At 46.8% G+C, this 22,653-nt stretch overlaps 1 long non-coding RNA gene across 2 annotated transcripts in view; it reads right to left on the bottom strand.

Moving 5' to 3' along the window:
• LOC310884014 overlaps window positions 1-22,653 on the bottom strand; it is a 150,116-nt gene that overhangs the window by 112,847 nt on the left and 14,616 nt on the right. The window contains exons 2-4 of one of the 2 annotated variants that reach the window (XR_014573981.1): window positions 16,836-21,620; window positions 15,350-15,463; window positions 3,246-9,090 (exon numbers count right to left, since the gene is read on the bottom strand). This is a non-coding gene — a long non-coding RNA (uncharacterized lncRNA). Of the gene's footprint in view, window positions 1-3,245; window positions 9,091-15,349; window positions 15,464-16,835; window positions 21,621-22,653 lie in introns of those variants that run through there. The other variant, XR_014573980.1, reaches the window with a different exon arrangement.

Raw genomic sequence — 22,653 nt, 5'->3', positions numbered from 1 at the left:
GGACATCTTCAGCTAAGCAAGAAGACTCCTGTACAGTAGGCAGAATTTGAGTTTAATGCATCCCAGGGGAATTACTTTCCCATTATTCCATTACTCCCAATATACTCAGATGCTTTCTTTGAGTTTTCTTTTGCCTTTTTTTTTTTTTTAAAGACATTCCTCTAATATAATTTTTTGCTGTTTGAAGTTTATGGAAGCCTCTTAATGTTGTAAAAGCATTGAGGAGTGGGCTGGGAACTGCTCCACACACGTTGCCAGACAACACAAGGAAATATGAGGTATTTAACCAGTCTGGCCATACTATTCCACCTCGAAGAAATGCTGCTTTCCCGGGAAAACCATGGCCTGGGCTCCTACTGCTGCTAGGTGACATGGAGAAGAGGTTGTGTTAAGTTACTGATGTGTATTAAAGGGAGAAAAGTTTCATATCCATGCTGGTTAGGATTCATTGGGAAGCTACAAAATAGCATGATGGAGATAAATCTGTCTATCATGCAAGTCACCCACGGAATTTATTAAGACTTAACACCCCTGGGTTACACTCAAACTCTCTATCTATTTCACAAAGCAAAGAGGGTTGTTATTTTCTTTCTGACCTCCTGTAAGATGGACTAAGTAATAAATTCTTGTGTCATATAAGCTTGCCATATCTAATCTGGGGACAGCTTCCCCCTTCCCCTGGTGATTCTGCCTCAAATCTGAGCCCACTGAAATTCATTTGGCGACAGGGGGCAGACGGCACGAGCAATTTGCCTTGACAGCTAATTATTTTCCAGCATACCGACCTTTCAGGGGATAATATCACTTGGAAACACACTTCTTTTTACCTTTTAAATTTGGGTACTTTTGCAGAGCAAAGAGACCAGCAGAGCTAGTGCTCCCCAGCAGGGGCACATATCCTCCTTTTTTCTAAATAAATAAATTAATAAGATTTTGCTACATTAACATTGACTGACAAGTCCATGACCTTGACAGTTCTGCTCCTTTCTCTTCCCCCAGCAACACTGATGCCCAAATGCCCCTCTGATGGGTGGCACAAGAAGCTCTGACCAGAATCACACGTGGCTGCTCAAGCGCCCCCAGGTCGCAGCAGGGATGGCCAAGGCACACCCAGAGTCCAGGAGAGACTTTGTCCATGCTGGATGAAGCACAGGCAAGGTCAAGAATGGACTTTGGTTCCAGGGCAGTTTGCACCAAGCTGCATTGTGTGAACAAGGCAAACAACAGGGGAGGCACATGGAAAAGCAGTGGTTGCTCAAGGGGTGAGCATAGAAGCAAAGGCTCTGACCAGAACTTTAGTCGGAAAAAACCCTGTGGAGCAGCATCTCAGAGGGAAGAACCTGTTCACATTCAAACGCATCATCAATTAAAAAAAGATGAGGCTAAGGATTTTCCATTAAAATGTGCCCTTTTCAATTTTCCACTGTCATAACCCTTTGGGAAGGTGAGAAGAGTGATTTATTGACCCGTTTTAAGCGACAGCATTGCACAGGGAAGCTCTAACTCAGCTGTGGCCAACAGTTGAGTTCTGCCAGCTCTGTGCAGGTGAACATCTCAAAGGGACCCAAGCAGAGCACTTAGAGGACCACATGAAAGAGAGAATAGTGTGAAGGCACAAGAGATGCTGCCTGGGAACTGGATCAAAAAAAACAGATGTAATGATTTGTAGAGCCTTAGTAAGCAGAGGGCTTTCTGAAGATGCTGACTTCAGGATGTGGAAGAGAGAGAGGGGGATTAGGACTGGCACCGTGCCATCTCCCTGTAATTGCTATTTATAAAATTCTGCACCTGCAGGACGAGGTGATTGATTAACATGCTTCATAAATCTCAGGCAGTTGAGCAGCTACGACGCGGTTACAATTTTCTTCATAAAGTTCTGGCCATGAAAAAATAAAACAGGTTTCCAAGGGAACCCGGGAGCTTCCACAAACATAGCTATTAGGTTGGATTCTTTTTTTAAATGCAAACTTTCAGATGGAAACAAAATGATAAATGCTCATTTTAAGAAGTATCATTTGGGCTTTGTCCTCCAGTTTTGGAAGGACTCTCGCATTCCATTCCTTTCTGTCTTCTTTTCCTCTAAAATTTTTCTTCTCTTTCAAGGTTTGGAAAGCCACAGAGCTTTTCCCCCTGTATTTTTTTCCTTCTTAAAATCTCTCATTTTTATAGCAAGAAATAAAAGCAAGCCAAGAACAAAAATAAATAAATAAATCCTAAACAAAACTTCAAATAAAAGTGTACCCTGTGTTGTTTGAAACCTATAATTAAACTCACCATATTCTTAAGTATCTCACTCAAAGTAAACGGCATTTTCCAAACAGACCTACTTCTTGCGCTTGCTGCATTGTGTGACTCTGGATCCAACGCAGAATTGAGGAGATATGCACAACTGTCTCCCTTGGTAATGCAGAAATACTCAAGGTATATGGCTGTGAAATCATTGACCAAGGGGATTCATCCACAGTCAGGTGATGGGAGCTGTGCTGCAGAGATGACTACTAAAAACAGGGCTCTGGGTGATATGTATAGTCTGCAATATAAACGCTTCCTTTTCAGCATACAAATCCCATCTCTGCCAGAAAGAATTCCGTGATAAAGCAGGAACATTAAACAATAGGTACATCCCCAAGTTTGCTAAGAGTTCAGGGCAACAGATACTATTGCAACAAACAGCCCAAATGGAAGTGAAGCCCAAGGTGGATCCACACCATCTCCGTGCTCCTTTGTGCAGCAGCACTTCAGGCTTTACTCAAGTACTTCTAGAGGATTTACATATACATATATAAAACCCGTTCTACAGAAATCACAGTCCTCCCTTCCTCCCTGCATCTTCCTGCCCGTCCCCTAACGCATGCCATGAGCTGCCTTCAGCAATGCCTCTCCTGCCTCCATCTCACGGCCCGTTTCGTTGCATATCTCTCACCATGGAGATGCTGCCATCATCATGGCGTTGCAGAAATGTATCAGAAAGGACCAGTTGCCATATGCCACCTAATATTTCAGAGCAGATGAATGAATGCAACTTGGCAGAGAGCTTCCTGGTTTGATGAAATTGGCCCCATCTGTCTGTCCCTTATGGAAAGAACGGAGCCGCCAATGAAAAATTTGCTGCGTGCACTCTGATTTTCCCTCTTTCCATTTCCATGGGTGCAATTGTGCAAAACTATTTTTATGTTGCAGTGCCGAGGCTTCATGCCCACATCTGTGCTTTTACACTTCTTTCCCGGTGCTGACATTCTCCCATAGCTCAGTGAAAAAGGAAGCTTTGAGGGCGGAGGACGATTTCAAGCATTACAATCTAAAAGGAAGTCATCAGAGGCCAGTTCACCCAGAAAGGTTGCACTGAGGAAGCAATGCCTGGTTTTTAGCTACTTTGTGGCCCTGAGGAAGAAAATCTGCTTCCAGGTCTCAGCTAGAAGGTAGCTAAGATCTGCCACCCAGAGCACAGCCACTGCTGCAGCACAAAGCAACGAGGTGCCTGAAGAACAGGAGCTCTGCCTGGGCACAAGATCAGCACTTCCACGGTAACACCAGCGCCTGGGCATTGCATGAGCACATATGCACAGAGAAGGGAAAGGCTCTGAGATAATCCACACCCCACCCCCTTCTTTTGGGGAACACTGATTTTATTCCCCACTTCAAAGTACCTCTTGCTTTCCCTTTTTGCACAAAAATTGGCTGAGTGTTCTCAGCTGAGACGGAAGCTTTATTCAGGAGTCATTTCTCTTATTGCTGTGGCAAACTTCACAAGCTTCGAGGACCGTGCATTTCAGGCGAGCCGAGCTCCTCTTCCCAGCGGCTGAGGCTGCAGCCTTTCCCTGACCTCTTGCTCTGAAGGTTAACATGAGGTTAACACTGGAAAAGCAAATCAAAGCCCAAATGACACCAGTTACCTGTTCCGGTTTGTGTTGCTTTATGACTCCGACTCCGGGGAACACATGCCTGACCGCCTGCCATCTCCCCCGGGGGGCTGTGAACTAATAACGTCTCTATTTCCTCCCTGGGAGCGCATTTCAGCTCGTGCCTTTAAAAACAACCAAATAAATTTCTGTCTCTTTCAAGCTTTCATCGTGAACAGGGAAAATGAGAAGTCGAGATGATGATAACCTAATCACTGGACTCTTTTAATAAGCAGAATTTCCTCTTAAATAACTGGTTTGAATCTCTGCCAAGCAACAAAGCTCCCAACATTTCTAATACCCAGCCGGCGTATCATGAAAGCAAATATGATGAATTGCTTTGCATTTGGTTCTTGCATTAAACGAAAGCACCAGTTGGGCGTTAAACAGAAGGGTCACGTTCCCGTTTGCAGTCGTGGAAATCCGGTGCCGCTCCCCCAAAGGCTATGGAGCTGCTGAGATTCACTGGGTGACAAAGTGCCATGAAGCTAAACTCAGAGCAAGCCAGTGAACGATGGAAGGAGTGGCGAGGGCAGAGAATACTGCTGCGTGGATCCTCTTTCTGAAGGGGTTTAGGGGCTTGCCCAGGGTTACACAGGGAGTTTTATCATGAACCTCCGGAATGCCAACGCAGTGCCTTTGGCAGCCAGACGTTAGATCAGGTTTCCTGTCTAAATACAGACTGAAGTGCCCTGCTTTGTGTGCAGCTGATGATCTGATACATAATCCCAAAAGAGAAATAATAAGAACCATAGGAAGCAGATTTCCCTGCACTGCTCGGTGCAGCCAGCCTCTTGATCCATTTGCTTTCATCTTAACCAGAGGAATTTTTCATCTCCCATTTTATGATCTTTTTTTCACGACAATAGGTTGGGGCTGGGCAGCAGGGCTGCATGTTATCGTTATAATGAGAACAATCGGAGTCGAGCAGTTATTAATCACCCAGTCATATGATCCATTAAAACAAATTCTTATTAACCACAAGACATATGTTTTTCTCCTGAACTCCAGAGATAATGCCTGAAAGCAGATGGAAGAACTGCACTCACAAATTAAATTTGATGGGGCTTTTAAAAATAAATTAAGTCTGGCAGGCCTCTCTTGTGTTAATTAAGCTGCTACATAACTTCGGGAATGTACCTGTTGCTTATTACAGGTGTTGCTGAGGGGTCTATTTTCTACTCATTTTTTTTCCACTGCTTCAAAGACCATGAGCTAAATCCTCAATTGCTGTAAAGCAACACGACCCGGGGAGCAGGGAAAGCTCTGGTGAGCCACTGCAGCTCGTCTGGACTATTTGACTTCTGGCCAAATATCTCAGCATTTTCTTACAACTAATGCCCATGGATTCAATTCAGACATATTTGCTGGCTCCAAGCCTCACCTTATTTCTCCACAGAGTAATTCAGGGTGACTGTTGTGCAGTGGTACACTCCTGCCCCTGCTCAGAAGCATCTCCCTGCGCGTGCCCCTGCCTGCAGCAATGCAGCTCTAAGGAGTACCAGCCTGCCAGCACAATTAAGCAGTTCTCAGCCGAGATCAACATGAGCACAGGATGGGACTGATGCTGGAAATACCTTAGGGTGTTGCATACACCAGCACTTGGGACTAAAGGAACCAGCCCTAACCAGCACACACCACTGGAAAGCATCAGGACATTGAAAGTGACACAAGGGTGATGAAAACACCCACACAGAGAGCTCTGTGGGCAAGTCCAGATATCCACAGAAGGTTGTGTCCATGGAAGTTGCCTCCCCAAAGCCCAAAGCTCTATGAGCCCTTTAGGAAAGGGCTCAATTGTACCATGCCAGTTCAGCTCCTGAGGTTTGGAAGGACAGTAAAATAGTCACCAATACAACCCAGCAAATTTGCAGTTCCTAAATGTTAGGCATTAGTGCCTAAAAGAGTGTCTAGTAACATTTTAAGCTCCCTGAAGTATCCCTCCTGGTGGCCAGAAGAGAGATGCATATCTCTTCTAAAAAGGAATGGGTTTCCCAGAGCAATCCTCTCCCAGCTGCCTACATTCACCTTGCACAGGATGTTGTGTCTAAAATGGCACCAGGCACCTGAATCAGTTCTTGGGCGTGCAATCTCATTAATCATTGAGACTCCTCTGGTCCATGGAAAGAGTCAGGCACTTTCAGAAGCTGATTCATTCCTACAACACAAATTGCCCTCGGCAGTGCTCCTTCAGCTGCTTTGACCACAGAAGCCTCAACAACTGGCTTACACTAAACACCTGATTTTTGGTAGCTAAATTTAGAAGAAATGAATCGCTTTGACTGTATATCATTCCCTAGATGAACACAGCAAGGGCCCAAATCTAACCCAAATGGCTTCTATAAAGATTCAAATCAATATTCTTAGATTGATTTTTTTTTTTTTTTAAATAGCATTTTCCCCAGGATATGCCCAGCGCAACTCAGGATGGAAAGTATATTTTCACATAGAACAGCAAGGCAAAATAGCTTAAGAGTGTAAATTTAGGAGGCAGACTCATTGACACACTACAGGGGAAATTTAAAGTCAAGACAAGGAGAAGAAAATGCCTCAGGAGCAGCAAGTGGTATATCAAAGGATTTCTGTGCTACTTTCATATCCTCTTTTTATCCACAACCTTCACTAATCACCACCATTTCCATTACCTAAGAAGCCTTTTTTGCCTTTAGAAAGTAGAACATGAATGGCTCAAGTATTTGGGAGAGCTATTTATATACCACACTAAAGTCAGGGCAGGTTTAAATACAAGCAATCTGCCCCTCCTTTATCCCTAGCAGAGCACACATACACAGAGTTAACCCAGAGTAATGGCATGTTTAATCAGGGGAGTTATTTGAACACATTTGTTCAATATGCCTGGCAGTATTTAAGGTGTGTACACAACCGTCTCTCAAGGGTGCTAAAACATAGCTGGAATGAATGGTTATTGCAATGAATATCTGTTTTCCCTTGCTCTCAGAAGTCATAGAGGTATTCCCCCTGCCAGCCCAGTCACACATTAAAAGGTGACTGACAGCCTCTCCCCTCTGCTTCTCCTTTTATAAGCATCATCTTTAATATCTAGATATATTAGTGTTACTTCAATGTAATGTCAGCTGTGGATAATCAGCATTCTCACCCATGTTAAGCACCATCCACACCACCTCAAGGTCACGTTGCATATTTTGGTGTTTTAAGATTCCCTTTATAGGAACATCTTTTGCTAAGTAAGAAGCACGGCCTGAAGCCTTTACCAGTATCCATAGCTGTTCCTCAATGTTAAATACAATGTTAAATACCTAAATACAAATTCATCTTTCAGCTAAGACACTTCCAGTTTTCAAAACCTGAGATCTTGAAGGGATCCGCAGGGAGGACCCACACCTGGAAGCCACCCCATTTGCACACAGCAGGACCTGGTGCCCTCTGGGTGACTCCCAGGGCTCATTCCCACAGACGCCTCCATCTGCAGCAGGGACAGCAGCTGCGTCCCACGAGCATAAAAGCCTCCTCTCTGGCTTGCCCCTTTGGCTAACTTCACATTACCTGTCTGCTAACAGGGCACCCTCCTGTACGAGCATTTCTGAGTGCTGGGGGAGAAGATGAAAAGAGGACTTGGGTTCCCAGCTGGTCCCACAGCTGATCAGGGGACTCAGGTCCCCAGCAGTCAGCACCGACCTGATCTTCTTCCAAGGACGTTTGTGGTGACAAAAAGAGAGAACAGATTTATTAGAAGTTTCTCAGCTTTGTAGCCAGCCTTCTAACTTACATTTTAAGCCTTCAGTGTGTGAGCAACTCCAGAATGCCTGGAAGCACATGGCCTTCTCTAACAGCGCCCCACAAAGCATGGCACCAAACCACTGTGCAGGCAACCAGCAGCTGGCCTGAGCACAAGGCAGCTCACAGACACAGCCAAAAACCACAGCACTGGTTTCTGCCAGGTGACAGGGTGACACCCAGCGAGCTTCTCATCCTAAAATAATGCCCTAGGAGCTGGGAACCACCACAGCTGTAAGAGCATATTGCCCCAAAGGGATACTGGCATTCTGAGCACCAGACTTCATTTATTGCTGAAGTACCATTTAACATCACAAAAGAAGTGCACTAATGACTCTCCAAGTACCTTATGTCTGTTAAAAATCAGCCTTCCTGCCCTGCTGTACAGCAGCTCCTTTTTTTTTTTACCCCATTCTGAATTACAAGGCTTTTCCAGTCCAGAGTCTGATTCAAGTGCCAAAATAAAACCTTCTCAAAGGGCAAATAACTTACCATGAGATAGTAAAGATCAAGAAGAGTTTATTTTCCTATTTATTATACTTATTTAAAACATGAAGACAACTTAACACTTGGCAGACAGATTCCTCCCACTTAAACATTACAGTGTCAAGGTAAAGCGTCTGTTGGCTTGCTTACCACTGGATAATGAGGAACATTTCTGATGTACTAATGAGCCTGAATCTCCTCTAGAGTCCGTAAGAAATGGACGGTACAGTTTAAAGACAATCAGCCGCATGATAGACCCCACGGGACCTCAGAAGCCGCACTGTCCTGTGCAGCTAGGTGAACTTCTGTTGCTGTTTGCAGCACTCGGCAGTTTCAACACTTCATCAAGAAGGTCTGCTGATTTTTCACTGTGGCTTGAATAGCAAAAGCACGGCTGTTTTCCACGTCTCACGGCAAGCTCCAGATCTCCAGAACTGCTCTGGCTTGCAGCACGTGCTGGTAAATGGAAACCAAAGCAGCAGCCAGGGTGTTTTATTCCAGGACAGAAGAATTTTGCAGTGGATACAGATGTTATTTCCCAAAGATAGTTAGCTGGCTCATAAATTTACTGCATCGCTACATCCTTTTTTAAAGCCAAAATTTGTGGGAGGAAAAAAAAAAAAAGCACATTTTTTGCTCCACTGTTAAAAAACCAATGGTTCTAGGTCTCCATTATTATCAGTGCATGAACAAGGAACGGGAATTTCTGCAGCCACACCTGAACAGAGCCAGAGTCCATCAGCTGCTATAAAAATTGCCCTTCTCTTATATCATCACCTCCTGGCCACTGCAAGCACTGCTCAACAGCTGCTTCACCGACCACTGTATCAGCAGAAACCTGTGTCTGTCGTGTTGGTACTGGTCCGCACAACACAGAGGTCTGTCTGCAGGAGATGACAGCACAGAGTTTCCCCTGTATTTTGAGGTGTCAGTGTTTTAGCTAGACCTGCTAAAAAAAAAAAAAAAAGGCAAAACACACAGCTCCTTCTGAAGGGAAATAAAAAAAAAAAACACTAGAGGACCAAATGAGAGCTGATCTGGGGGAACAGCCAGGGCAGGAACAGGTCCTAAAGCACTTGGACCTCAACAGGGAGAGTAGCTCAGTACACTTGGTACTGAAGGCAGGTTTGGGCAGAAGTCAACAAGGGTCCACTCCTCCCCTGTCCAGCCCCCACATTAGCACCAGCCCTAAGCCATGAGTTGCCCAAAGCAGGAGGTGCTGCCCCTCAGCCCAGCAGGGGTTTTGACCCACTGCACAACACCGGGGCCCAAAAATCCCATCAGGAGGAGGTGTTGAGTTCGGTACCATCAGGACAGAGGGACACATTAAGACCGTGGCTTAAAAAGCAGTAACTTTGAAAAGACGACAGACTACTGATGGGTTTTAGATAAACCACACAGGGGATTCCTTACGCTCCATGTACTACAGCAATACATACACCCCTACCGCCCACAGTCCTCCATGGGAGTCAAGAAAATATGAAATGTATACTATCTTTATGAGGTGACCTTGTCACATACACAGCTTCGAACAAGCAATGTAATGGCATCTATTAGACGCAGTCCAGACCCTCTGTAAACTTATCATGCATTTGATTTACTGCCCACAAGTAAAGGTCTACAACAAAATGCAGAGCCAAGGCAAACGTGCCCAGGCACAGGTCCTGCTGCCAAACTAAAACCGAGGCCAGCCTCTGCAAAGATAAGATTAATAACAGGCAGAGCACCAAGTAAGCCCAGTGCAAACTATAATGCAAATCAGCATTTCACACTCAAACAAAGCAGACCTTGGAGGTTTGGCTTAAATTTCCATGGCCAGAACCTTTCCATCGCGAGTGCTCTGGATGATCCCAGGAGCTCCAAGGCTCCGCTACCAGATATCTCTGCTCCTGCCTGGCGGCTCCATGGAGTGGCATTTCTCCATGGCAATTTGCACAGCTGGTTTGCAAGGTACGTGGCCAGTCTGTCACTGGAAGTGCCCAGGCCATCTCAGTGTCTCAGCTGCTTCTTATTTTCCTTCAAACCACTTATCCCCTCTTCCCCCCAGGCTTGCCTGCCCCCAGAAGAGCCTTCTGGCAGCACGCTCCCATACTGCCCATTTCTGATATGTCTGGAACAAAAGAAGCCACCAAGCTCTGACAGAGCAGACAACTCCCTTTTTGTAAGCTAAAGCTTTCCTAGTAAGGATCACACACTGACTGCTCCTAGGGCTCCAAACGGCTGGAGGGGAAATGCTAAAAGACACCCTAGGATTCTCCTTCTCCTCACCCACTTGCCAGGGGTGTGCATCCTGGATGCTGAAACAACCGCTCTGCCATCAGCTCAAATGCAACCTTTTACACCAAGGACCAGCTTTTCAGAAAGTAACCCCAGAAAAGAAATCCTGCTAGCTGCCCCCAGCTCAGAGAAGATTTGCCTGCTGAGATCCTGCCTTCCTTCTGGGAGCTCCTTTGCTCACGCAGGAGCAGGAAGGCACTTGCATGTTTTAAGGAGAGGAAGGGGCTCTGTGCTCCTGGAGTGCATCAACCCCAAGCCATTCACAACTGCTGCAGCAGCATTCCTCCTCCCTACCATGCAAAAAAATGGTACGAGGCTGCAAGCCAGGCTGATAAAATGGGATTAGGAGAAATTTAGAGGAATATTTTCCTTCTGATTTCACAGCAGAGGCAGGATCAGCCACTGTTTCAGGATCCGAGTGCAGCCCAGCCCACTCCTGCCTGTTAGAGGCAAAGCAGCCTGCAGAAGTGCACCCCAACACCACTGCACATGGGACCACTGTAACTAAAAGGAGAAAAGCAAAAATTAGCGACTAATCTTTAAGTCTGCTTTTCAAGCATCTCTCGTTTGTACCAATTAGCCACATTGCTGCACTTGGGAGCATTAGAAACCTTTTTATTATTCATCTCTTCATCTCTCTGTCTATCGTTCCTTTAAAGTTTTCAACTGGTGTGATCTTTACTGCCCCGTGCTTTGTTCAGATTACAATAATTTGTCATTTGTGTGCAGACAGTTTCTTAACTGCTCCTGTGTTAGAAATAACCTTCGCAACAATATTGCTTCTTTCATCTCCAGGGTCCTGCAAAGCATACAACTATTGAGTGGCAAGGCATTAAGAATGCAAGGAGACCCCATAAGGCAAGGCATTAAACGTGAGCTCTCTTGCTATGGAAATGGAGGGATTGCACAGCACAATTGCTCAAATCTAGCCTGCATTAGGAGTAAAACCTTGCTTGAAAAAGGTTCATGGCACCAATGTTGCTTTATCATCTGTAGCCTTAATTTTGGTGGCTGGAAAAGTACTATTTTTTATTATTATGTTTTTATGGGCAGTTTGGGCATATTCACTCATCCTTTTACCTTTTTTCCCCCCCCCCATAGCACAGTCATTCACAGAGTAATATGCTTCAAGGCCAGACAGAAGTACAATTAGGGTGAGGTAGCTTTAGTTGCTGTGTAACAGAGGGCAATGATAGACTGTACCTGAAGTCCTATCAAATCTACTGGCACTATGTAGTGAACCCCAAGAGTCCCCAAAAAATAATTGGGAGAAATCTGCACCTGGAATTTTAATTTCTAGCTTCTCAGGACTTCGAGAAGTGCGAAGGGATCACATCACAGCATGTAATTCCAACACTTGAAAGGGTAAAACAAGCGACCTGCAGAACTATAGCACAATTAGCCCTGATAGCAGCACAGTGGAATAGCACATTAAAGACTACCAGGGATTTACAGGCCAACACACAAAGACTGCGAGTCACCACAAACCCTGCTTTTGGTGGAGTTGTCAAATCAAGCCTTTTTTTTTTTTTTTTTTTTTTTTACAAGACTATAGGCTGGCTAGACAAGCCAGCTCTGCTAAGAAAGCGCACTTGGATTTCTCCAAGGCATTCAGTTCAGCATCATGTGATGGCTTTATGAAAAATATGAATCATATGCAGTAAGTATTACTACACACACATTGCATTACAAGCCACCAGGCACATTTTAAATGCAGTTGTCACAGGAAGATATCTGGGGTCAGTGCACCTTATAATTAGCAGGCTCCTCTGGGGACCTGCTCTCGGGATGAAGTTGTTATCCCCCCTCACACACACTGGAGTTGCAGACGTGGAAAACAGGAGTTATTCACAGAGGAAATCCTTCCTTTCTCACTAGCCCAGCACTGAATGCATTTGTCACAGCTTCTTTTTCCATTGTAGGCACTAGTCCTCCAAGGAGGGCAGAGGCTGTTCCCCAGCCCCTTTACAAGCAAGGCCCAGTATTGGTGCATGCATGGCTCCAGACACATGCAGCTACTCCCAGATCTCCCCAGCCACAACCCAAATACCCACCCATCAGGGATCCCACTCCCTTGTGCCCAGGAGAAGTCAGGGGTTCAGTTAAACTGGTTCTCACAGGAGGCTTGAAATGACCATGACTGAAACTCTGCAAGAATAAATTACACAAACATCTCTCAGGATGACACAGAGCTGATCCTGCATGCATTAGGGGCTGGACAAGATGACCCCTTGAAAGCTCTTTAAGCTCCACTTCCTACAGTACTTTTGACATGCCAATCTTGGGTCTGGTTATTTTTTTATTATTAAATAAATAAATAAAAATCAAAGCTCATATCTTTATACATGTACAGCAAACAGAAGTGCAAGCAGTTACACATATAAATGCTGCCCTGCAGATCCCAGATGTCCTCCCCTAGGGTTGCAGCAGGACTGGCAGGTATTGTGCACTGTCACACGTGCCAACACCTGCCCTTACCTACAGCTGACTGAAGGCACTACGCTGTGACTGGGGCCACTTGTAGCCAATGCCACTTTGTTCAGTATCTCCTCAATGCACCCCAAGTTTAACTCCTTAATCTGTCAGATTTCCTGCATTATCTCAGCCCATTTCTCATCCACAACACAGCTCCACACCTGAAGAGGAGACACCAGCATCCCGTAAGACCAGCTGATGGGCGCATTGCAGCACAACAAAGAGTTAAGATTTCCCTTATTTTGTCCTTCAGTGCACGTCGTGCTCTGCTGCCATCACGGACCCCTGGAGTTCTCCTTTAAATCACATACAGCAAGAAAACACCCATGGAGAGCAACAGGTTCATCTCAGGACCCAAGTACCATCGTCATTTACCCACCTGGTTAAGTGTGGTGTACACAGGCAGGCTCAGACGGAGTTTTTCCCTATTGATGGGACATGCCCTGACCCCAGGCTCCTTCTCAAGGGAAATAACAAACCACTTCAGAGGTACAGTCCCACTTGTCCCACCTACTGAAAGCAACAGATACCAAGTGCAATGGAAGTGGAGGACAGCAGAAAGCATGTCTACCGTCACCACAGTGTTCGGGAGGGCATGGTACCAAGTCTTGATAATTCTGATCCCACAGAATGCTCCCTTCTTCCAAAACATCCCAAAACAGGATGGGAAAAATGTCCCCTCTGGGGTGAGCCTGGTTGCTCTCTACTGTCAAGCCCAGGGGAAGATGGATGGCACTTGGAAGTCACTGGTCAGAGAAGGAAGAGGGTCAGAGCACAAAGGCCATCTGTCACCATGCGGGGACACCAGCTGAACAAAGGGGGAGCGAGCCCTGAGCACCAGGACCGTGCTGGGAGCCCCCGGGGAGCTGTAGCCTTCATCAATCAAACAGGGCAGAGCAGGGACACACCAGCATCTGTCACAGCCCCCAGTAAGGCAGCGGCAGGCCGCAAATACATGCAAAGCGCCACAGCAAAGGGATTTTTCCTCAAAACATGTGCAAGAGCCATTTTTCCTACCACTACTTTGAGATGTGTATGTGCCACGTACTGCAGAGAGCCTGCTGCTCCAAGCCCCTAGGAGCAGCTGCTAAGCCCTGCTGGCTGCTTCAGCTTTTTGGGCAGCCCGCATGAGTTACATGACTCAAATCCTGGGCAGCACAGAGGAGATTTTGTGGCGTAAATACAGGCAGCCACAGCCATCCCAGGCTTCAGCTGCATTACATATAACCAAGGAGGAATGCGGGCAGCCCTGTCCGTGCACGCCTCAGGAATTATTTTAAACATGTTCGGGGGATTTAGAGCCAGCGTTTATGAAATAGTTGAGGCGTGTGGTAAGAAGTGTAGCAATTAAAATGCTGATGAATAACAGGTTAGGTCCATGCTGTTGGCTGGGGGGCTGCCAGCAGAGGTGCAGAGCGATCACCTCGGTGTGACCTCAGTGGCCAGAGCACACCACGAGGCCCCAGGAGGGCTGCACATCCCCATCCCTCCCCGTGCTCAGCATCACCACGGGATCAGGCCCTGGCTGCCTGCACCAGCATCAGGTGGGCTTACTGCAGAGCCCTCTCTTCTGTACCCTTCTAGAGACAGCCACAGGGTGCAGAGGTCCCACTGCCAAGCCAGAGGCTCTTAACCCCCAGCAGATCCAGAAGGAAGCCGATGGTTTCCATCAGGTTTTCTCCTACCTACTTGGAGCTGACAGTAGGAGACTGACCTGCTGCTCTCCCTGTTAAAGAATCATTAAGGTTGGAAAAACCTTCAAGATCATCTGATCCAACCGTCCCCCTACCACCAATGTCACCCACTAAACAATGTCCCTAAGCACCACGCCCAACCTTTCCCTAAACACCCCAGGGACAGTGACACCACCACCTCCCTGGGCAACCCATTCCAATGCCTGTTTTTCCCATGGGCTCCATCTCACGTCCCTCCACCCCTCAGCGAGCCCCCATTTTCAGCAGATCTGCTAGCAAAGCCCATTGCTCTGCGCAGAGCCCTCGTGGCAATCCATCAGCCAGTTTGTCACAGCTCTTCCCAGTGACCCCAAGGCCAGCCTGCTGCACCAGGACAGAGCTGTCCTCGCCTCTGCCACACCACAGGAGGGACAGGTGTCTAGAGCACAAGGGATGACACTTCCTAGAAGCAGAGGCTTTTTGCAGAACATTGCACGCACACACTCATCCCAAAGCGGTGGTAGGCACAAAGAACCCCAAGGAAGACTCCAAACAGAAGATGTATCTAACACGCTTCAACTGCTAGTGGGGACCAATCCCCATGACCAGACTAGAAACATCCCAAGATAAAAAGGCGTAAAAGGTTCACAATGTGAACATCAGCTCCTCAGTACAGTTCCTTCCCCTAGGTTGCTCGTATCACAGCACATTTATCAACAACCCAGAGAAGCTTTGACTCGTGGGGTGCAGCCACAGGACACGAGCAAGGAGAAGCCTGCTTACCTCTGCCAGCTGGGACCCTGCACCCACGCCTGGAGGACTTCCAGAAGAATCCACTGTTACTGTCCGTGATGTCTCACTTCCAAGGCTGGAAAAGCTTTCCGAGTGCATAAGTTCCTGAGGAAATAAGGTGTTGCTAATCAATAACCAGGTTGGAAGACCCTCAGATTTTCCTGCTTGATAAAACCCTGCTGCAAACAGACAGTGGGGATGCTTTTCCTTAGCATCTCATGGTTCAGTTTGTCAATACAACATATTAATTTATAACATTAAAAAAAATAAAATAGAACTGCTAGAAACTTTTATTATCCACACTAACATTTCACACATTAGAACTTGCCAGCATCGTTCATATCACAGCCTGGGTTGCAAATAATGGCTCTAGATCAGTACATTATCCTATCTTCAGTTAATGTAGGATTTAATCCACATGCTTTTTTAATAACGTTTCCCACAGCAACATTCCCATTGACAAATGAAAGCTGACACCTCACTTTTATTCCAATTCAAATTGAAGATTGACTTAAGTTTTATTTTAAAAACTTGCTGATATTTAAGGACAATTTGATTGCCTTCACAGTCGCTGGGGCATTATGAACCACAGCTTTTTTTTTTTTCCGCCAAGCAGACACTAATAGAAGGAAGTTTAAAATTTGGTGGGGAGGATTTTTCTTTCAGCTAGAGAACTCTTCTTACACAGCCTGATATTAAACAGCAAGCACTAACCCCATACAGCTCCATACCCCCTTTCCCTGTAAGGAGCGCTCAGCCAGCCAGGTGGTCAGCTTAACAGGCAAGCAGCACCTGGGGCTCTACCACCACCCCCAAACACTCCCAGCGCTCATGCAAAGGGAAAAGGACTTCCCAAATCAAATAACCAGCCAGAAAAGCCCTTTAGAGCAGGCTGCCTCTCGAAGCTCGTGGATTACTTTCCCCCTTCCCATCCTCATGCAAGCTCCCAGTACATACATGCCTCTCGAGGTGCTCAGCCCTCTGCCAGCGCCACCCACGGCCATTTTCAGCAGCTTTCTCGCAGAACTGCCACAAGGCACCTTCCCACAGCCCCCAAACCCCCCAGCTGCTGCTGCTTCCTCCTGCATCTCCCTCCAGCCCTTGCACCAGGTGGAGCCAGGCAGGAGCCCTTAAAGGGCCTGAAGCCCCTGTGCTGGGCCAGGGGTGTTTGGGGCCAGGACAAGCCAGCAATACCTGGAGCACCCCTGTGTTTTCTGCTTGGCTCCTTTGCAAAAAAGTGGGAAGTCAGTGCTGCTTCAGGCAGGACAGGCGTTACGGAGCTTCTTGCCCTGGCCACTGCATTTTGCATTCCCGTTTTTTCTTGCTGTGTTTGCTTCGTGAAGATTTAGCATGCCACATGCAGCATTGCACACCTTTCTACCTCTAGAAGTAAAGAATGATTTTTTTGGTTTTACAAATCCTGGCTTTTTAGCCCTGTAAGCTGCCAGCTGAGTCCCTAGCGTGGTCACCATCTTACCCCTCCCCTGAGTCAGGGATGCTGGATTCCACCCATCTCCAGAGGGGGCTGCTCCAATCTGCTGGGAATGGGGCCCAGCACTGGAATAAGCTTCAGCTGCACAGCTGAGATTCAAAGCCTGGAGAGACAGAAACCCCAGGGATTGCTATCCGTGGGTTCACGTCAGGCCATCAATAACCCTTAGTGATGTTCCCTGGAGAACAGGAGCCCATGCACGTAACAAAATGACGGGCTGAAATTACATAATCAGCATCTCCCCTCAGTACAAAGGGAAACAGCCAGCATGTTTCCATGTTGCTATTTTTTTTCCCCTTATTACAATGATGGAGTTGTAAAGAGCAAGGCTGGTGCTCTTGAAACCAGTGGGTCTGCTTTGCAAGGCTTATTTCAACCTCCTCACTCCCTGATTCCCACATGGCAAAGAGGCATTACAGTCAAAATGAAGTAATCCTTTGATAAAGTGCAGTCATTTATTTGAAAAGTGTAGTCTCGCCATTAAAATGCAAATGAAATGAGTGCTAATATATTAACTTGGAATAGGAGTTGAAATGGCTTATGACAAGTGCGCTTTCATGTGGAATACAGTTAAGTGATAACAGTGGGTGTGTAAAAGAAAGCAATATTCAGATGTACATGTTTGTTTATTGAAGATATTAATGAAGGACGGTGCCTAAAGAGTGTTGTTATTCCCTCAGCTTGTCTGTCTTTCGTCCCTCCCTGGTTCAAGTCTACTACTGAGAGGTTCCTCCCAAGGGGGGTTTGATCAAAAGTCATCTTTGATGAATGATCTGAGTCCACACAAAAGTCTACACAAAAGCTGAAATGTATTTAATGATCTCCTTTGAAGAGGAGCAGAAGGTCCCCCCCAACAGATATCCATATCCCGTGTGCTGCAGTTGGCGTCAAAGCTTTACAGTGATTCAGAAAAGAAAGGAAACTCTTGAGCCATTCTACTCATTTTCCAAAGATATCTCTTGGGAGTGTGGCAAGCATCAGGCGGGCTCTGGGGCTTCTCTCTTCTTTTCTGCACCCACTGCTGCCCCTTTGCACGCTGATGACCTTAGGATCCTCCCCAGCACTGGCTCCTTTTGTCCTGATGCAAGTCCCCAGAAGCAAAAGCCACTTGGGCAGGCAGGGCGTGTTCCTTGAATTACCCTTCAACATCGGGTGCCTCCAGCTTTCGCTGCAATTCCTTGTCTCTCCTCTGTTCCACAGAGCTCCTGCAGGTGGGCAGTTGCCTGCCTAGGCACCTAGCTTCAGGATAACGAGTGAGACACCCACAGCACAGGTCATGGCTCCCACCACACACCACGAGGAAAGACAGGTGGGGAAAGAGGGTGAGAGAGTCCATTTAGGGTTTGCACCACCCATGGGAGAGGTCTCCCTATAGAAGAGCCCAAAGCAATACCAGTCCCAGTTGGGCACCAAAACCTCCTAAACCCGTGGACACAGCCTCAGCCCCTGCTCTGATTCCTTCCCACCACTTTGCAGCTCGGGGGGAGGTGGCAGAGCTGGAGCCAACTGAAAGGTGCTGGAGCCAACTGAAAGGTGCTGCAGCCAGAGCCCCCTCTGCCAGCCCAGAGGAGAGCAAAAGCAACGTCAAGGAAGAGAAACAGCCACCCCTGTGCCTCAGGCTGGTGCCAGCAGCACTGACGGCTGCTTCCAGAGCACAACTGCTTCAGCTCAGCTTCTCATCCATATGCAAAGCACTGCTAATCGCATGGGATCCTCGCTTTTGAGATTTGCTTATTTTTGCACTTTTCTTGGCAGTTGTCAGCAGAGAACACACAGCTCACCACGCTCTGCCCTGTGCCCCCCTGCACCCCCCTCTGACCCCCCCAGCAGGGGGATGCTTTCACAGGGCTCTCCCAGAGAGCAGAGGAGCTCTGTGAGAAGCAGCTGGGAGAAAACACCAATTTGCAGAGAGTGTTAAAGCACCAGGTATGAGATGTCCAGGCCAGAGGCTGCTTCTTGCTCTGTCTCTATCAAGTGAAGAGCCTGAATCCAGGGAGGGGCGGTACTGGGCCGTCAACATCATACACTCTCAGTCTCACTGAGATCTTCTCAAGCACCAGAAATTTCAATATTTCATCCCAACAAGACTGATTTCATCAGCCTAAACCTCATTACGGTGCAAAATCAAGAGCTGGCGTTGTACTGAACTGCCAATGTTTGATGCTGTTTTCCTCCTCTTTCTTGCACAAAGCAAAAGGGAAACAAAGATGTTTCTGGAGCATTGGCTTTCTTTGCCGGGTGCGATTTGCACTCAGCAGAAGGCGTTTTTCCACTTGTGAAAGCAGGCTGTGAAAGTAGAAGCACCCAACCTGTTGGATGATGCAGCCTGCCTTTGTGTAATGTTAGCTATTGAGCATCACATAACACACCCAGGGCTTTGGTGCCAAGGGAGCCATAGACAGAAAGGAAAAAAAAACTCCCAAGGATCTGTAGCAGGCAGCTGAGGTCACAGCAAGCTCGCACCCTATAAAGAAACATCTCAAAAATAAAAGTATATTTTAAAAAAAGAAGAAAAAGATAAAGTGTACTTGAGTATAGAACTTCATGGCCCTTTGTTGTTTTGCCAGGAGCAACCCAAAGCCTCCCCTTTTCCTGAGCAGCCCCTGACAGCTTTTTAAATGCACGGCCACGTGGGTTTTAGATTCACCTCTTCCCATTGCCCTGCTTAGCACTTCTCAAAGGTGCAGTGAGCAGGGCTCACACAGAGGAATGCTCCCTGCCCTTCCTTTCCCTTGAAGCAAACTCTGGGTGGGGAGGTGGAGGTTTTGCCTTTGACCCTGTTATCTGAAATAACTGCTTGACACTTTGAAATGAAATCCTCTTGCCAGTGCCATCACCTTCCCCATCTGCTACGTTTATGCACACACAGGTTTGTTATTGTAGGGTTGCTCATAAGGGCCCTGGCTTTGTCTCCATTACACAAAAGGGTTTTTTCCACCAGAACGGCTTATTAAACTTCATTCTCTTGTTGTGAGATCATTGTCTAGACAAAGAATTACAGATTTTACCTAGATACACCTAGTCAAGACAAACCCAGGCAGTTACATCCAGGTAACACTATCTTATCGCTGTTTGCGATGTACACCAAGGTAGGTATCTCCAGTTAAATTTCTCCTTGTAAAAACGCCTCTCCTTTGGTAGTGAAGACATAACATGAGATACATATGCTTGATCTGCCTGGATTTGGTTGTTTTTATAAAGTTGTCATCATCTTCACCTACATTCTGTTGTTACTTTGCCACTGCAAGCCAGGACGAGGCTGCCAAAAATTATTTGCAGCTCTTGCTTTGCATAAAGAAATGCAAACATATTCCGTCAGCATTGGGAATCATTTGGTTCATTTTTGCAAACATTCACAGGAAGGAAACGTTGTGTGCAAGGCCATTTTTGGAAATGAGAATCAGCAGGAGCACTCATGCAGAGGTGGCTCCACGTTTGAAAGGGAGCTGGGGAGAGGCCAGGGGCAGAGCACGTAAAGCCTCTGTCCCCAGGGAGCAGGGGGAAGTCCTCGCCAAAGGCTGCTCCCAGTGAGCCCGTCCATAAGCAGTCAAGCTCAGGATGTGCTTACCCCACAGCAATCCTGTCTGCAGAAACCTCCGTGGCTCGCCCAGCCTCGGGCAGGCTGCAGTAACTCTGTAATTGGTTTTATTCGTTCCTCTCGCGCATCATCCAGGCATTTCCCAATGCACGGTGTAATACTGGGGTTAAGATCTGATTTCGTTCTGTATTTACCTGCCTTTGAGCAGTTTGGACAGACATTTGCGTGATGTCAGGACAGATACATTTGATGCTGCAAAGTGTGATGTAGCAAATGCCTTTGCGAAGATGACCAAGACGCTATGATGCAAACTGTGCCTAAGTTCAGGGATGAGGCAGTGAATTCCTTTAGACTCATCCATCTGCACCAAAGTCCTTGATGTTGCCTGCAGCCATCCAGGGAGCTATGAAGCTCTGAACCCTAAGACCTTTGCCAATGACCAACCAGATGATGCCAAGCACGTCATCTAACTGTTTGCTGACTCAGACTCATGAATGCACATGTTGATTACAGACAGACAACTGTCTGGAGCACCTTATCATCTCTGGACAAAGGGTGCTATTAGCCAGCGACGTATTTGTTATGACTGCAGTGACAGTAGAGATCCCACCACCAGTTTAGGGCATCACCACACACCGGCTGGTTACCACACTTACATTTATTTTTTGCCTGTTTTCTGGTCCATGCAAGTGTGTGACACCTGAGTCATGCCAAAATTAATCCTGCTTCCTCTGCAGAGAAGACAGTTTTCACAAAGCCTCCAGATATTCTTGCATGGCCAGGAAGTTTCTCTCTGCAGCTTCAATTGGTACAGGCATTGCAAGAAAGGAGAGAAAGCCTGGAAATGTGAGATAAAAAGATGAGATCACCTGGCACAGGGCAATTTTCACATAGAGCATTAGCACTGCAGCAGTCAGCCCTTTAGAAATGCTAAGGAGTTAAAACTCTTTGCTCCATTTAATCTGTGGCCATAAATACATAGAGATCTTGTCAGTGCTTTCTCTGACAAGCCCAGACTGCTTTTGCTGTCCCGAACGAGGGCATCCTGCTGGCAGAGCAGCCTGGCCACCAGATGACTTCGTGCTGTGTGTGCTCCAGGGACCACAGAGCCGTGGCCATTGCCTGTCACCGCGCCGGCGTTCCCTGCCTTGACAGTGCTGCGGGAGCAGTAGTGCTTGTACAGGGCATTGCCTGCAGCTGTGTGGCATTTCCATGCACAGGCGTGGAGTGCTCTGAAGAAAAAAAAAAACAAACAAAAAAAAACACCAACAACCCACAACAAAACCAACAACAGAATTTAAAAATTCTGATGTGACAGTGCCTGTGTGGGAAGCAGTGAAAGGCAGAGAGGGAGGAAAACAACAAAACCATGCATTTCCCCACGGAAAATTTTGATTTTGCAAACAGGGCACTTTCCTTCAGATAATTATGCCAGTGGAAAAATCTCCAGCTCTAGCTCTAGTATTTACCATGGTGCAGGCACTTAATGATACGGCTCATGGCAGCAATCACTTGTAACTCTGTGGCATGCTGTCAGAGGGGATTTTTATTGCAGTTTGTTGTAGTGTGGATTGCAGTGGAATAATATAACACACTTTGAGCTACTACCGATTGCAGAAAATAAGATATCCCATCTGAGACCAAGGTACAGTGATACAAAACCAGAAGAGCTCACATTTGCAAAAGCACAGCACTCCAGCAAGGTAGTAAGCTTCCTCCTGGTATAAGACAGAACAGAGCCTTGCCTTGAAGGAAACACTGCTATGCATCGAACAGAATAAGCTTTTCCCACCTTCCCCACCTGTTAGAAAGCATTCCTCTTTGGCTTCTCTAAACAAAACCTATATGCTTGCAATTTCCAATATACGCAATTAATCCTGCTTAGCATTGACCTGGAGTTGAAATTTAAGCGATGCTCCTATGGGGTTATAAGCAGTGCTAGCTTTTCATGTGCTCCCTCTGGTCATGTTTTGAGCCAAAAGAGCCTGAAAACCTTGTGGGAATTCATTGCCCCCCTTGCCACTCCTTTCCCCTCCACCGCTTTGGAAACCTCCCCTTGGCTGGGCTTGTTTCAATGGAGCCCAGGCGAGACCAGCAGCACCGTGCAGTTGTTCCAGCTGCTGGAACACACTTGGTAACCTTAGAAATGAGAGGAAACAAACCTGGGAGTCCCACAGAGCTGCTCTTAAGGTCCCCATTCATACCCAAGCATAAGACTCACAAAATGTGCTTTACAAGGCTCAACCCCTCTTCCCTATCCCCAGT

Source organism: Anser anser (assembly GCF_964211835.1).
Source record: "Anser anser genome assembly, chromosome: 19".
Taxonomy (NCBI): Eukaryota; Metazoa; Chordata; class Aves; order Anseriformes; family Anatidae; genus Anser; species Anser anser.
Note: the sequence above shows the minus strand (reverse complement) of the source record. Positions and strands in the feature narration are given on the sequence as shown.